The sequence below is a fragment of the Balearica regulorum genome, chromosome 1 (assembly GCF_011004875.1).
Source record: "Balearica regulorum gibbericeps isolate bBalReg1 chromosome 1, bBalReg1.pri, whole genome shotgun sequence".
NCBI classification, from domain to species: domain Eukaryota; kingdom Metazoa; phylum Chordata; class Aves; order Gruiformes; family Gruidae; genus Balearica; species Balearica regulorum.
The window spans coordinates 55,457,604-55,474,396 of record NC_046184.1 but is presented as its reverse complement, the minus strand read 5'-3'; the positions used below and the strand labels follow the sequence as shown (position 1 = coordinate 55,474,396).

The 16,793-nt window shown below is 49.9% G+C and overlaps 1 protein-coding gene across 11 annotated transcripts in view; it reads right to left on the bottom strand.

Annotated features, from left to right (window-relative positions):
* Nucleotides 1-16,793, bottom strand: part of TCF20 (transcription factor 20) — a 131,758-nt gene that overhangs the window by 71,359 nt on the left and 43,606 nt on the right. Inside the window, exon 1 of one of the 11 annotated variants that reach the window (XM_075751001.1) lies at nucleotides 3,285-3,303. The exons of the other annotated variants lie outside the window; for them this stretch is intronic. The gene's annotated coding sequence lies outside the window, so the exon portion shown is untranslated. Of the gene's footprint in view, nucleotides 1-3,284; nucleotides 3,304-16,793 lie in introns of those variants that run through there. 11 annotated transcript variants of the gene reach the window in all.

Sequence of the window (16,793 nt, the reverse complement as noted above, 5' to 3'; positions counted from 1 at the left end):
TTTGCCAGCAGTGAAATTTCACATTCCCTGGGGTACCTGCGGACAGCTCAAGGATCCCCCCCATCAGGACCAAGCTTTTCCACAGCAGGGAGTGTGGGGTCAGAGAAGGGATGACTACTCTTCTCTGAAACCAGCAATGCTTCAAACTCTTACAGTGTGATTCATTCTATGGGCTGAAGATCAAGGGGTTGGCTTACTCCTAATATTGATGAAAAAGGGTAGTCACCCTATTTATAATCAGCTAGCATTATCTCATCTCGAGAAACAGTAAGTCAGCAGCTAGCCTTAGGTGATAAGTAGGGGGTTTCCTTAACAGTTCTATTCATTGAGATTGAAAAGAAGTTTAAAAAAAAGAAGAAGAAAAAAGCAGTGGTGGTTACAAGAAAGGGAATATCTTAACAGAAAGGGGGCGGGGGGGGACCAATTAACGCTTTCAGCTTGTTCCCCTTCACCACTGCCTGGAAATTCTCCTCTGATATAAGCATCACCTGCCTAGGGCTTTTTGAGAGACCCTTGCACATCCTTACTGATTACTTCCCCTCTCAGTGAGACAGACTGTCCTTTACCCTAAATGCTTTTATCCTCTTGATGAGGTCTCTTACCCAGCTGGATCCTGCCTCCTTCTCCCACTGCAATCTCTGAGCTTGAGAGAAGACACCTGGGGACCTTCCACTTTGCTTAGGAAAGAGATTTAATCCTTTCATATCCTAGCATGGGGCTGAAGTGATGCATGCCTCCCCCTTCCCCGAACACCTATGGTTACAGTCCTGGGCGACGGATGTCCCCAGCTGAAGAGAAATCAAAGGAAAGGGTTTTCTCCACTGTTGTCTGCTCTTTCAGGAGTCATTTAAAAGCAGGTGTAGATAAAGAACTAAGGAAAACCCCGTAGGGGACAATCCTGCTGTACCCAGACAAGATGATGAGGCTTAAAATCTCTTCGGTGTCTAATCTTAGCTAAATCACATCTCCAACATCCTCTACCCTGTTTCACAGGGTGCATTTTGCTTATCACCCCCACACCTCCCAGGCTCACACACAGCGTCCAGTCCCACCTGGTCACCCCCACTTCTATGCTCCCTGGGGCCAGAGGCCCAAAGGAGGACCCATCTGCGGGGTCCTTTGACTTAATTCTCAGAGGGGCTGCAGGGCAATTCCAGGCTTTACTTCCCAGCCAAGCCCAGGTCCTGACTCAGACAAGCCAACAGACAGCACTCAGCACAGACAATGATTTTTATCTTCAAAGTGCTTTACAACTAACAAATCCTTACTTCCCCTCTGAGAGAAGAAAGAAGGGGGGGGGGAATCCCTAAACATCACCACCACGATGGAGCAGAGATACAAATAACCCCAAAAGCCCTTTCATGTTGGAGCAGGGGCAGAGAACTCCTGCTGTGCAGCAGTGCTTTGGGTTTGGGTTTTTTTGTGGTGTTTTTGGCTTTTACACCAAAGACCTGGCTTCAAATCCTGTTTCAGATCGCTACAGATGGTGCGGTAGGACAGAGGCTCTCCAGCCATGGCCAGCAGGTCCCATCCCCGAGGGCTGTGGAGTTGGGGGTCTGAGAAACAAGCAGCAGTACATGGGTATCTTCCAAGAATCCACTTGCCTGTTCAGACTGCAAAAGTGCCGCACGATTAATTATACATCTGTGCTACAAAAGATCAGCTCTATAACTGCAGGGGGTGCTATTCATCAGCCTTGAAACGCATTGGCAGAGGACAGCCAGGGTCCAGTAGTTGAAATAAAGAAATAAATAACTACAAAAGCAGGATGTGCTCTGGGTCGTTAGAAGTGAAGTGCAGTGGCGGGACCCAAGTGACCCGGGAGTAGAGAGGAGCCTGGCGCTGCAGATGGTCGGGATGCAGACGGAGCTTTGCCCGGCAGCTTCGTGAACCCGAGCGGCAGCAAAGCTACCAGCCATCAGGGTGAGGTGCGTAGGCAGCAGTGGCAGCACGGAGCCTGCCTGACACCTGCATGCACTTTTCCTTCCTCTGCCCTCCCCTTTCGAGGAGGCAACAAAACATCACGTTCCCAGCGGTGAGAGTATGGTCCAAAGTGGCTTCACCACAGGGGCAAGTTCAGAAGGACCCCCTGCCCCTCATCCCTTTCTTTTGCAGCCCCCCTTTCCTGGAGCAGGCATTTAGCAAGCACAAATATACCACAACGTTAGGCATCCTTCCACTGTCACTCTCCACTATCCTTCCTCCTCCAGACACACACACTAACACAAAATGACGGCTTCCTCAACAGACTGAATGAGCAAAGCCCTCGCGCCGATCCTTAATTGTCTGCGCTTTACTCTCTCGCTCCAGTCGTATTATATCACAAAACTCAAAGCAGCCCACCCACTGCCCCCGTCTTTGTCCAAAATCTCAAGTGAACGGTAAATTGGACACAGGAAAAAAAAAAAATTGCTGAAGAAGAAGGGAGGGGCAAGCTAACCCCCCCTTTTCCTCCTCCCCCTTTTTTTTTCTTCCCCTTTTTTTTTTTTGAGGTTGCTCTTTGCTGGTGTACCCACATTGCTATTGTGCGGTTGTCAGTTAAAAAAAACAACAACAACCAAAACCTAAAAAAGATGGAGAAATTAAAGAAGAAATCATATCTCATAGCCCTTGAGAATGTGACCCTGAGGCCCTGCCCTTCTCCTTCCTGATGTACCCACCCATCACGGTGAAATGGCAGGCCCCCACCCCAGCCACCCCCGTGTTCCTCTGAACCTGCAGTGCAAGAAAAAAAAAAATAAAAACGCATCCAAAACCAAAACAAAATAATAAAATAAAATTTAAAAAAAACCCATCGTCAACGAGAGATGCAGGGGGAAGGAAGGGGTGATAAAGCACACACACACACACACACACACACCCCGGCACACGCATAAACCCCATAACCCATTTATGTCGGTCTCGGAGCAGGAGCCAGACTGCAGCGAGCAGCCAACAGCTGGGGCCTTTGAAAAGGGACAAGGCGAGCGGTTCCCCCGCGCCCGGCCACGCCGAGCTCCAGCTGCCCCCCGCCGCCGCACTGCCCAGCCGCCCCCCCCCCCCCCCCCCCCCCCCCAGGCCCTCGCCACCCACCCACCCACCCACCTCCCCACACGCCCCCACCCGCGGGCACCCCGGGTGGGCTCGGCGGCGTCACTTGGGCGGGTGACACGCACAGGGCGCCGCAGACACACGGCCGCCGCCGCCACCGCACGCGTGGTCGGCGAGAGCTGGCCTCTGCAGGGCAATTTTCCACTCTCAACTTTCAGGGAGAGGAAGAGAGAGATAAAGCCCATTTACTGTACCTTTCTGGCATCTTTCTCAGCTTTCCCTGCTGCTTCTCCCCACCCCCTTCCGATTTATCTCAGCTACTGGTTTTATAAACCGAGAGGGTGGAAGGGGGGGGGGGGGGGGGGAAGGGAAGAGGAGGGGGCTCTTTTTTTTTTTTTTCTTTTTTTTTTTTTTTTCCTCTTCTCTCAGCCCCGTCTGCACCTTCTGCCTGAGCCCGGCGGTGAAGTCACAAGGCTCAGTCTCTGACATCACACAGAGCCCACAAACGCCGGATTGTGACTTCACTGCAGGGTAGAACAGGGAGGAATAGGAGAGGGGAGGGGAAAAGGCTCTTATTCAAACACATATCTGCAGTAGCAACAAAGGGAACTCAGGAAATGGCTGGCCAAGAAAATGGCTTTTTTTTTTTTTTTTTTTGTATAAAACATACTCTCTCTTCTTCTTGTGGTTTTTGGGGTTTATGTGGGGTTTTTTTCCCCCAAATAAAGTTTGTGCCCATGATAGAAATACCTCTTAAAAGTGGTCTGGGCAGGACAGACAGCAAGTGCCAGCCCAGGCTCCATCCTCCAGCACAGCACAGGTTCCCGCAGCCCTTTTGGGACAGAACCACTCGCCATGTCCGCACGGGACCCACCGGGGCTGGAGCGGGACGAGGTGCTGGGGTGAAAATCGAGGCCATGAGAGAGGCTCTGGGAGGAGGGATGGCAGAGGGGGATGGAAGGGAAAGGGCCGAAAGAGGGGGATGCTGCAGGTTGCACCTGGGATGCAGTGGGAAGGCAGGTGCTGAGAGCCACCGAGCAAGCGGGGCTGCATGGTGCGACCGAAGCTCTGTGGCAGAGGTCTGAGAGCCACGGGCCAGGCTGAGGTAATGCTAATCAGCATGCTTTTGGGGTTTTTTTCCCCCCACCTGAGGATCCGAAACCACTTTTAAACTATAACCGGAGTAAAAGAGGTATTAAAGGTCAGGCTTAAGGTAAGAGAGTTGTCTGTGAGGCCTAAGCAAGGCAATAGGGTTAAAAAGTGAGGCTTTCGGTTCCCTATCATATTTTTAGTTTTTACGTGCCCTGGGGAGGGGCAGGGAGGCTGCGTAGGTGAGAGAAAGACCAGGAGGCTTTGATGTACTCCCAATACAAGGCAATGCTTGGATGTTGCTCTGGGAGCAAAAGCTGATGATACAGACTTCTGTGGTCATTTCTGAAATAAACCCTAAAAGGCAAAAAAAGGGTTATTAAGTAGCTTTTGGCTTTATGTGACCTGGAAAGTTGTAAGGCTTGGGGATTTTTGTTTATTCAGCTGGAGGACTTTTTTTTAATATCAATTTCTCAAAATTTAACACAACCTCAAACATGTTGGTAAATAAGCCCCCCTCCAATTAAATCTGTTATTTGTGTTTAAAATGGAATATTTTTTTTCTCCTTTTGAAGCAAGGCAGCTCAAACACTTGCACTGTGCTAATCATGCCTGAAGGCCAAGAATTCAGAGGGATAAGCCAAGGGCACAGCCACAGCCAAGTGAAATAAATAAAAAAAAAAAATTAAAAAAATTAAACAGTACTAATTGCAGACAACGTTATAAAGTTATTTGAACTGCAGAGCCAAAGGGCAGACACAGCTTGTGCTCCTCACAGTGTGTCCACTCCTCCTTCCAGCCTCCATCCCTGCCCTCACTGAGACCTGCAAAGCATTCCCCACCGCCACGCCGACCTGGAAGGGAGGAGAAAACAGCACTGCCATCACAGCCTGCCCTTCCCACAACCTGCCAGTGCAGCAGGAGGGAAATCTGTACGTGGAGCGAGCGAGAAGCGAGGAGGATACGATCCAGATCCCTGCTATGAACCGGCTGGCAGGTACGTTCCTGGCTTGCCGCTGCCGGACAGCGGGAGCACCCAACGAGTGCCTGAGGTGCCCTGGAGGGCTAGCAGCACGCAGCTGGAAGCCTGGCAGCAGGCAGGGGCAAGAGGCGCTTGTTGGAAACTCTTGTACCCCGATGGCTCTACGTGCTTCCAGTGTAAAACTCAGGTGGCCAGGAGATGCTCTTCCAAGTGGGAACTTCTCCATGGTTGAAGCCTCCATTCTCCCACCAACTCAATCCCAGTGCCTTGGGGCATCGCTAAAGCCCTGGCACAGCCATGGCACCAGGGATGATTTCCCCTGTTGTTTTATGGCTTCTCCGTGCCAGTACAGCAATAAACCGGACTGCAATGGAAGGAATAAATCCTCCTTCTGTCTTCACTCGTGAGAGGGAGGGAAAAGGTATGAATTCCAAGCAGGGAGGTCCCCATCCGATCTCATATCCTTCAGCAAGTCTTGCTCCTTGTTTGGCCACAACTTTGCTACCATTTTTATACTGACTGAATCTCCTTTCATCTTTTTTAATTGTTTTATTCCACCCTGCTGACTGCATGAGGGAAACCTCTGCGTTTATCCCTCTCCTCCTCTCTAGGGGAATCTCTCTCAACATGCCCATGGTGGGGAGGCAACATGGCTGCTGGTGCGCCAGGACGCCAAGCAAGGCGAGGAGGTGAAGGGGGGAGAGGGAGGCACGGGCGTTTGTTGGGAAGCGGAATAAAGAAGCGGGGAAGAGGAAGGAATCTAAGACACACACCGACTAGCACGGGCTTGCTCCAACTTGGCCCACGATGCAATTACCTGACTTGGAGGCCGGCCAAGGCTCCCAGGCTGAGTCCCTCTGCACTTGTGCAAAGTGCTGTCAGAGCTGCTGGGACCACAAATAGTCAGGGCTTCAGCAGCGTGTCTCATCCAAAAAGAAGAAAGAAAAGAAAAGGAAAAAAGAAAAAAGGAGACAGGGCAGGGACTGAATGGGCTTATTTTCACACAACTGCAATTGTTTTGTTGATGCGGAAAGGTAATTAAAAAAAGTTCTGATTTCAAACGTGCCACAGAATTCCCAGAGCCCGGAGGCTGCTGCTTAGAGGCAGATTAATCACACTGAATTCTCCATCTAGATATTGCATGCACTCCAAACTCCCACCGCTAATAGCTCTAATATTCTCCTCAGCGTGTGCATGCTGCTGGTGTTATGTTCCAGGAATATTAATTCCCCAACTCAAGCTCTTTTCACTTGCGCATGTACCCTAAAGGCTTGCTGCCGGGCGCTGGGAGATTATGGAAAAGAGAAAACAGGGCTAGAGGAGAACCGGGGTGCAAAGGTACTGGCTGGAACTCCTCAAGGAAAGTCATTAATGTTCTTTGGATAAGCAAGCTGTCCAAATAAAATCTACCTGAAGGCCAAGTTCTTTAAACAAAGACAGCCAACTACACACGCACAAGATGGTTGAAATTAAAATGAGCTCCCAATGCTGGCTTTGTGTTACCCGCTCCCGCTACCCTGAGACTTGCCCAAAATTTCAGTCCTATTAATTGTTTCGTTTGTGTCTTCTGCTGGTGTCTTCCCCCAGCCCCCTTTGCCCCCTAGCACGGCTGCACGCGTTTCAACTCTTGCTGCCACAACGCCAGTAACAGTGAAAATACAGCAAGCTGTAGTGCAAGCATCCAAAGAACAGGTAGCGCTTTACACAGCGAGCCCCTTCTACCCCCAGAAAAAACAACAGGCCAGTAGGTTCATGGTCCAGCTTGAGGTCTCGCTGCATGTCAGGGACCAGAAAGTGCATCCCTGGGATCCTTGTTCCACACGGAAAACAGAAAAGGGGAGGACGAAGGCAGGAGAGAAAAGTGTAGTTTTTCTTTGAATTCAGATATCTGCTGTTCCTAGTAAGCAGTTCAGAGTGTGTGTGATCTATATATACGGCCAAAAGGCCAGCTGCTAAGCTTTAAAACCAATGCATGCTTGAAAAGTACCATTTAAGATGCCTATGATGTAATTTTCAAAGCTGCTAAATGCCCAATGCTCCTAGTGCTGTTCAGCAAAGACTGCAGGCAGTCGCCAGGTTAAAACACAGTTCCCTGAAACCGGCCACACCAGGACTCTGGCAGCCACCACGCAGAAAACACCTCAAAACGGATGGCACTGGTCATGCTTCCATTTAGTAGGATTACTTGCGTGACAAGAAGCTGTCGTGGGTATGATTTTCTTTGTCAAGCAGTCAAAATATGTATCTCTGTGTGATATAAATCAGCATGCCTATGTCAGCATTGGAAAATAAAAGGGAGTTTGCCCCTTGTGTTGCAGGCGTTTCTGATAAGCACACCAGTACGGTACCTGAGCCATAGGTTAATTTGGATGTATAGACCAGCCCATCAGCTGTTTTCACAGCTCAGAACATCTTCCCTAGTCTCTGGACTGAAACCTGTGACACCACAGGTACACAGGGAAAGGTGGCCATCTCCACAATCAAGGCAGGTCAAAGAGAAAAGGCAACATTTTATGGCTAAATGCTTTACAGGGGGCTCTTGGTGGTGGGAGGGACACGCATTAGAACAGAGACATTTTGGAAGCTTCCTCTGTTTGCTGCCTATCATGCGGGTCTATGATCACACATGTGCCTTGAACTCTTGGCCGATTCCTTAAAACTTGGCTCCTGCTGCAGGGAGGGGGAGGCCGGGACTCCAACCCAGGAACCGCCTGCCTGAGGCCCTTGGGGCTTAACTGTGCTGTAGTGGAAGGGGAGAGGCATGGGCTTCCTCCTCCGTGATAAACCGAGGCATCGCGCTGTGTAGCTTAGGTGCAAATCTGTGATCCTCTTTCTCTCTTTGTACACAAAGAATGAAGCTGATAGTGAAGCTGACATCTAAATCCTCGCTATTGCACATCTGAGATAACCCCAGTTGTTTTTGTTTTTCAAACTCAAACATATGAGAAGGGGGAAAGACAGAAAGATTTCCACCCTTGCCAAACCCTGTCACCAGCCCCCTGAGTTACAGATCTATGAACTCTTACATGGGACGAGGGCTCTTTGCTTTTATCTCCCTGTGCAGCGCATGTCCTCAGCCCTTTGCAAATAGATGTTTTGCCCTCCGAAAGGGAAAAGAGGAAAAGAAAAAAAAAAAAAAAGAGAGAGAGCATGCGAGCACAGGGGAGAGAGAGAGAGCATGAGCAAGAATGCTGTCTGCAGATGTCAATCAGGACTTCAGTCTAGGTCTAACCTGCCAGTCCTGCAAAAGGAGGATACATGAATTTTCTAGTTGGATAGTCAGTATCATCAAACAAGAAAATTGTGAGGTTTAGATTGTAATGCAGCCTCATGTTCAGTAAAAAGGCCTTGCTACATGGAGATGATGTAGGACTGAGGAGCCTATTCCTAGCACCTTAAAAATTAAAATTTCACTACAAATATCCTAAAGAAATGGTCAAAAATAGTACAGCATTTCAGACCATTTTTGTAGAGCATGGTAATATTGGCAAGAGGGAAGTGATTGTAGGTAGAATACTGTCAGCTTTGGGGGAAGCTTTCTCTGCATTCTAAAAAATTATATGAAGGAAAATATTCTTGGGAATGAAAAGTCTAATGATTACATGTATATAGAGAGTGTCATCTCTATCTTGGCGTTTAGCAGAAATCAACTCCCCCACGCCAACACCCTCCCCTCCAGCCACCCACCCTGATATTCTTCTTCACCACTTCCCACCCATTAACCCAGTACCTGCAGTGCAGTGTTCAAGTGGGACTGGCGGAGCTGCTGCCGCTGTCATCTCGTCGGAGCTGGCAGTCACCTGCCAATCTCGCCCCCACTTCCTCCTCCCTCCTGCTCCCCCCCACCCCTCGTCAGTGCAGCTTTCCCTGGGGATAGATCACTCTCCCCCCCCCTCCAGCAGCCTGACAAATAACTACTGTTAACTCAATAATATCCCCCTCCAAGGTTTTTTAATTACCGGCCGTCCGCAGGGCGCGAGACTCGCACGTACAGAGAGAAACGGGCCAGAGAGGGAGGCCAGCAACAGGGGGTCAGAGTTTGGACTGATGTGGGCTTCATGCCGAGGGATGGGCTCCTTGTCCTCCATCCACCTGGCAGGGATGGCACAGGCAACCTGCAAATGCCCGTGGGATGCTGCCGCCCCGACAGCGGGCACAGGCACGCCAGCAGGTGCGGGGTGGGTAACGTGAGGCTGTTTTTTGGGGAGGGTGAATTTGGTCCTGCAAGGGCTGATGCGAAAAGCTGCTTCTGCAGGACGAGGGGAGGCTCTGCTACACCAGCTGAGGAAGCACCATCCAGGACAGCGTTTGTTTATACGGCATTTTAAATGGGAACCAGAAAAAAGGGGGGGAGGGGAGAAGGGAAAAAAATCAGGTGCATTTCTGTTTGTACATCTTTACCAGATACATCTATCTTTTCACGTATGAAAACACGCTTTTTTTTTTCTTTGCAAGGCAATAGTCTTATTTTGCCATTTTTTCCTGAAAATTCACGGGTCTGTGGCCTGAGAGGCTTTTTTCTTAGCCTTGTATGAAATGGACACGGCTTACTGAACTTTCAAACAACCTCTCCACCTAATATTTGTTTGTTCACACCCATTTACACTCCCTTGATTTTTAACAGGTCTGAATAAGGCTTATTGTTTTAAATAATTGGTTAATGAAGTTTTATCTGAATAGTCATAAGCCTATTAGTGCTCGAGTTGTCCATCAAATCCCCCCTCCCCCCAGAGGTTAAACAAGACCAGAAATCCTTTTGTACTCAAAATAACAGGCTGGGAAGAAAAGCAGCAAAGAAGGATAAAAAAGCCCAAGTCCCACATTCGGTCCTTTTTAAATCATAAAGAGACACTGGAAAAGGGGCATAAACACAAGGCTTTCCCCCTCCCTCCCTTCATCTCCTCTCCCTCCTTTGTAGGTCACCTTTACTATGACGACATTGATGCTTCAAGTCTTCATTTGCTTAAACCAAGAGTAAGTTTGACACCCCAGTCAGGTAACCGCCATACCCTAGGTGGGCAATGAATGCGAAGGGGTATCCATCTCGGCATTCCGGCACTAGGGAAGGAGGGGCCCTGTGTGGGGCGAGGACTGGGTCCTCCGACAAAAGTGTGGGGCAGGGGGGGCTTTTCTGGGAAGGGGCAGGCAGTTTTGGAGGAGGACAAGTTTGAGGGCACGACACCAAACACACTGCGCTCAGGTGGAAGAGGAGCAGGCAGACATGTTGTGTGGAGGGATGGCCCAACACCAGCCTCCGCACTCCAGGAAGGGCTGAGGGCGGCAGTCAAGGGGGCAGAGCGTGGCGGCCATGGCCTAGGAGCCCTTTGGCAGCCACTCCTCCGCCCCAGGGGAGCATCCTGGCAGGCGAGAGAGCCCCCGCTCCCCTGAAATAAACAGCAGCCTTCCCAATGCTTCATTAAACTAACACAGCTTCCCGCCATTGCCCCGGCAACCGACACAGGCCTCCTGTTTGCCAGCTGGGGGAATTAAAGGCAGCCTGGCAGCCAGCCCCCAGCTCCTCCGAAAGCTCCCCTTACACTGTCAGAAAGCATCCTCGGGCAGGGGAGGGGGCCGGGTGATCCCCAAGGTGCCGAGGTGAGGGGAGTCCTGCCTGCCCCACTCTGGCAAGCTGCAGTCCCCAGGGAGCCAGGGACCCCACCACTGACACCGGCACTAGTGCTGAAGGGCAACACAAAGCCAGAGGGCTTGCCAAAACAAGCCCTGGACTGGAAAAGGACGAAATAATCCCCTGGATGGTCCAATGGCACAAAGGTGGATGCTGCTCCCCATCACAGCATCACCTCTGTCCAAACATGATCAATAGTTCACATTAATTAGCAACACACTCCTCTCGCTGCCCATCCGCCAGCTGAGTGAGCAAATTATGTCCTCTCATCCCTGTTTTTCTTCCTTTCTCTTCAATCATGTATGCAGCAAGATAAGCCTTAGCACAAGACCCTGCTCCCATCACCCCCATGGTAGACGCGGGAGAGGCAACATAGGACAAGCTGCCCTGTCCTTTGCTACTCGCCCTTAGAGAAAGCCATCTCAGGAAGAGCTCCGAATGAAAACATCCATGTTGTACCAGCCTCGAGCAGATGGACGCCCTCCTGCCCCTCCACCTGCTCTCGGTACCTACATTCAAAACAGGTAGACAGTCCCTTCAGGCAAGGCAGAGACATCCCTGCGCACGGCCTCAGCGGTGGAGCTCGTTACGCTGCCCAAATCCCCAAATTAGATCCGCTGGGCTGGTGCGGGTGCAGTGTGCCAGCTGCTTCCAGCACCTTCCTCCCGCCACCACTCCAGGCCACCGACACCACAAAGGAGGCTCGCCAAATTGGTGAGGAGAGGAAAACACCTCGCTTCACTACGGCGATGAATAAAGGAGCACTATTCACTCGCTTGGGCATCCGCATCTGTTTTGTCCTGTTTTCCATAACTACTGGCTGTGAGCAGAGGTCTCACAGGGAGGAGCATTAAGTATTTATTCCAGCTCTCGGTTTTGTCAGCTTCTGATGCCACCAACGTGTTTCAATTCTGCTTGGAAAACTACATTGCTTTTCTTTTTTAATCCAGGGATCCCAAAACAGCCCTGCAAAGGTACCTCCAACCTCATCAGCAGTACCCTAGCTTTCCATAGCTCTGCAGCACACATTTCGCAACGAGCTTAATTCTGTCCGGAGACCCACTCCAGTTCTGCCTGTGAACCATTTGTATGCCTTACTCTTATTTTGTGACAACATTTAGCTTTGTGAAATACTACTTAGCTACACTTAGCAGAATTAAGACCAAAAAAAGGAGGAAAATAAAGAAAGTACATTCCAGATTCTGGCCACTGCTCTGCGTTGCATGAGGAAGTGGCACATGGAAAAGGTGGAGCTGTTTATAAGCATTAAATAACACTCTCTAGCATTCTTGCAGGGACAAACATAAAGGCAGTGCATCCAAACAATCCTACAAAAATTAGCCCAGAGATCCCACGTCAGTGACAGAAGATAGCACTGTAGTTAAGGGTGTCTGAGCAAATCTTGAGCAGAAGGAAATAAGGGGCAGAAAAATATAAGCAAATACCTTCCTTCAGTCCAAAGCTCCCACAAAGAACTGTTATAGAGCCCGAAAGGGGAGTCTTTGAGGTTAGGATGGAAAAGCATGAACACTTTGACAATCATCCACTGTAAATTATAGTGACAGTGGGAAGAATATTGCCTCAGCTTTGATGAGGGGTGCAGAGAAAAGGGCACACTTTCAGCTACTTGCAGGAGAAATTGCGAGGGGAAATTTTGAGGGAAAATGTGCATGCAGACCAGCACAGGTAACGGCCATTAGACTGGGAAGCCTGGTTAAAAGTTACCAGCCTGCCAGTGGTCCTGGTTTAACTGTGTCCCCCCTACTTTGGAAGTTTTTGATGTTCTCATCTTCTGGTTCTCTCCTTGTGCATGGCTCTGACCTCTCAAAAAAATTGCACACATGCAAAAAAAGCAGGTTTCTGGTTCTTCGACTTTTCTTCAAAGCAATAAGAAGTCAAATCCCAGACACTTAAAACTAAACTCCTTCCCCCAAACAGAAACCAACTTATGTTTAAACCTAATTTTTTTTTTTCAGGCCGTGCCAGGGTGTGGAGGGAGAGGCAGCTGACAAGTCCTGAGGCAAAGGGACACCTGCCCCAATCTGGACAGCTCTGTGCCCTGTCCCCACCTCTCCAACTGGGAAGCACTCACAGCCTGCTGTTGCCAAACCCACTTTTATTTTTTTCCATGCTCCTCGCTAATTAAACCTTCAGTCAGGTCTGCCTCTCCTCCCACCTGGATTAGCTCAACTCCCTACTTTCACATTTTTTTCATTCTTCCCTAGACCCAGGAGATTTAAGTTTCTTGAGTCTCAAAGCTCCCGGAGGACGGGTAGGTAAGGAGCTGTCTCTTGGCTGAGGCGAAACATCGTCCCCCTCTGACTGCCCTCCTCTGGGGCTGGATTTCAGAGCAGAAGAGATTGCTGTCAGCAAGCCAAAGGCGTGCAGGGGTAGGGGAGGTGCTGGTCTCCGTGTGTGCACCGCGTCCTCCTTCCTCACTGCTGCCATACATGATTAATCATCCCTGAGACACGCCTGCTGCTTCCCTCTGGCTCTCCAACAACCACAACAGCGGCGGCGGCAGCAGTTGAGAGCAGAGAGACCTCCTCAGGTTCCCGGCCCCGGCCCAGCAAGCGTCTCCCAGCGGGGACCTCTGATCCTCGCGCACATCTCTCTCTTACATGCGCCGGTCTGCCTCACGGCCTCACAATTAATCGCTCCCATCCCCCCCATTTTCAAACTCGGCTCGTCTCCCACCCCTCCCCCACCCCCCCGTCCATCTGTGTCTAATTGCATTTCATCTGTAGTCATTCTCTGGAAAACTCACCGGGAAGGTGTCCAGGAGACTAGCACAAGCTTAAACACGCGCTTGACACGGGGAGCTGTGGGGAGGCCGGCTGCTCTGCTGGGGCGGATCAGTGGCTCGAGGGAGCTGGTCCTCTCCACAGCCCATCTCTCGCCTCCCCACTCCCAGCCCGGGCAGGGGATGGGGTGCCTGCCGGCGGGCAGGGGGCTGGCAGCCAGGAAGAGGCGGCAGGCAGCCAGGAAGGGCTGGCGAGAGCCGGCAGGGCAGAGGTGAGGCTGCTCAGATGCCAGCTCGTGCTCCACCACGGGAAGCGCTTCCTCCTCTCCTTCTTCTGCCGAGCGCCGGCGGCCTGCTGGTGGGCTCTGCTGAGGCCAGCGCGGTGCAAAGGCAGGGGAGAGGCAGAGTCCCACCGGCACGACCTGCAGCCAGTGGGATCCGGCGGCTCCCCCTGCTTCCGCTCTCTGGGACGCTGCCCCTTCCCCATGCAGGCGCTTTCCATTTGCATTACCGATGTTCCTGCCTTGTGCACGGCATGCTTAAGCCGGCCGCGTCCCAGCTCCATCTGGTGTGGTGCGCACAGCCCTGCAGGTCACACAGCCCCTCGGTCCCACCCCATCACCTCGCTGCTGCTCTGATCCTGTGGGGCCTCCTGTAAAAACCAGGAGTTATCCGAGGGCTTGTTCACCCTGGGAAGGGAGCAATAAGCCAGGCTCTGAATGGACAGCACGCCATGCACTATGCACCAGCTCAGGCCGTAGCCACTCTTACTCAACGCCACTGGAGCGAGCAGCCCAGCTCTTAATTGAGTATGAAAAATGCCCACACAAGATAGTCCAGAACAGCTAGGGAGCCATAAACTCACACCCCAGCTTACTGCATGCTAACTTCCCTGCATAAACAAGCTTAAGTGCATAGTGGATTTACACTGCAAGCAAGGTTTCCTCCTGGAGAGGCAGCCCTCATTGTGGACTATTAAAGGTTTTAGACCTCGGGTAGAAGATCTGCAGCCCAGGGGTTGAGCACAGTCCATGGGTTCATTTTGCATAGGCTGGAGCGACCTGACTTCTGGATAACGCAAAGGTACAGGCTAATGCGTGGCTGCCCGAAAGGCCATTTTGGCTCTCAGCAAGGGAAAGGTTCTCCACCTTTGCTGCAAAGAGTCAGTCTTCCAGCTGTGGGAGGGTAGGAACTGAACTACTAACCCATATAACACCATCTTAAACCTCGCCCATTTGCTGCCAAAACTTTAAATATAAGAATTCACAGCTCTGATAAGGGTGACAAATTTACTTTAGTAGGCCAGCAACTTAGACCCAGACAAATCTTTTTCTGTTTCTTTTCTCCAAGCAGCCAGCAGCTCTGCAGGCAGATTTGCTTCTGTCCAGGCTAGCGGTGAGGAGAGTGAGCACACCAGGTAACTCCCAGGCTTTTCTTTTCACTTGCCTTCCATTGACAACAGCTACCCACCAAAATCAGTCCCAGAGATGCAAACACAGAAGAAAGCAATTGAGTTACCATGACTAACAAGTTACCATTTGCTAGCTGAGTCACAGTAACACTGAACCAACCAACCTCCTGATGGCTTAAGCAAACGTTTTACTTCTTATTGCAATGAAGAAGGATTACAGAGTCAACTACTACAGCCCAGATGACAATTTATAATCTCATCGTGGTAAATCAACTTGCTGGCAATCGTCTGTTCATACATTTTGCTCTGCCAATATCAGAGTCAAACCTTTTGGTTCCACCAAATGCCATGAGCCAAATGCATTTCTGCAGTACGATTGCAATGCTGTTTGTGGTGAAGGGGCAACAAACTACTACATTTTTATCCTTTTAAGCCCCTTCTCAAGACAACTATTCTAATGAAAAATGTCACACTGAAGCCGTTCATCTCTAGAAGCAGATTCAACACAAACATATGTATATATATTTTTAAATAAGCACAAAAACTATCCTCCCTTCTCCCTCATTGTTCCTGGGTATTGGACACTGAACTGAGAATCCCAGAAGTCTGGGTTCAATTCTGTTTTGATGCAGACCTTCTGCACCATCTTGATTCACCCAATATAATTCTTTATGAGGCTATAAAATGGGGACACTACCAGTTTTGACACAAAGCAAGGTAGAATACATGCATCAATGCTCTATACATGCATCAAAAAGCTCTATACAAAAGACAAGGGTTGTGTAAATAAATATAAATATACACAACAGATTTACCACTGCCCCGGAACTCTGACTTTGTAAGGTAGCCTACAGAGAATGGTATTTTCCTGATGCTTATCCATTTAATGAAAACAAGTACCTGTGAGAGAACAGACAGCACTCCATCTGCAGATGAATTTTATCTGCTTTCAATGCTAGTTCAGAGCCAGCACATGCTGGGAGTAAACAAAATCCGTTACGAGACAACAATTTGTGACAAATGAGAGCAACACATGGACTGAGGACCATTGAACAAGTCCCCATACGCTTCAACATCACGGAAACTACCATCACCTTTCCGAACTCTTGCAGAGGTCAGGAATTGGGCAAGACATAGAATCATACCTATCCTCCTGCTGCTAGCAGCACTCTGCTCCATGTCAACACACGTCCTCCGTGCTGGCAGAGGAAGTTTTTACTGGCATTGTCTAAACTGTATCGTTAACAGTGCAAGGACTGTCAACCCTGTCTCCTTCATCAGCACGGAGTTCTCCTTATCAGAGAAGAGAAGCACAAAAGGGAGAGAGAATTACGTACACACGAGCAGCGTTTCTCCGACGCTCAGCATAAAAATCTAATCAAAATTGTACCAGAATGGTGATGTGAAAAGCACCCTGCCAAGTCAGTAATAAAATTCATATCTTACATTTCCACAATATATCACCTCTCATCCCGCAGTACTTTACGCATTGTTGGGACTCGGATGAATCCCCAAATCAGAACAGATTTGTACTGGAATCTAACATTTTTGTTGGCTTCACATTCATTCAAATTACACCCTTAAGTGAGAGCAGAAGAACAGGCACTTAAAATGGCCCCTTGAATGCGGCGGCAGCCATTTTAAATGGGGCCCAACTCCTTCCAGCCGCCAGACTCATTCCTTGAAGTTCGTCCCCCACCCACCCTCTGTCCCTCTCACTCAGTCCTGTTCCCCTTCCTGTCCACCCCGTGACAGAGGAAAGACAAAATGGTATTTTTTTAGGGTGCACAGACAGTTCACCCCAGTAGGCCCCACTGATGATATCCTAACTTCAAAAGCAAACCACCTTACTCTGGAGATTGCAGCCACTGAGACCTGAGCAAGCCTCGGCATAAAAGACAATAAATCCCTG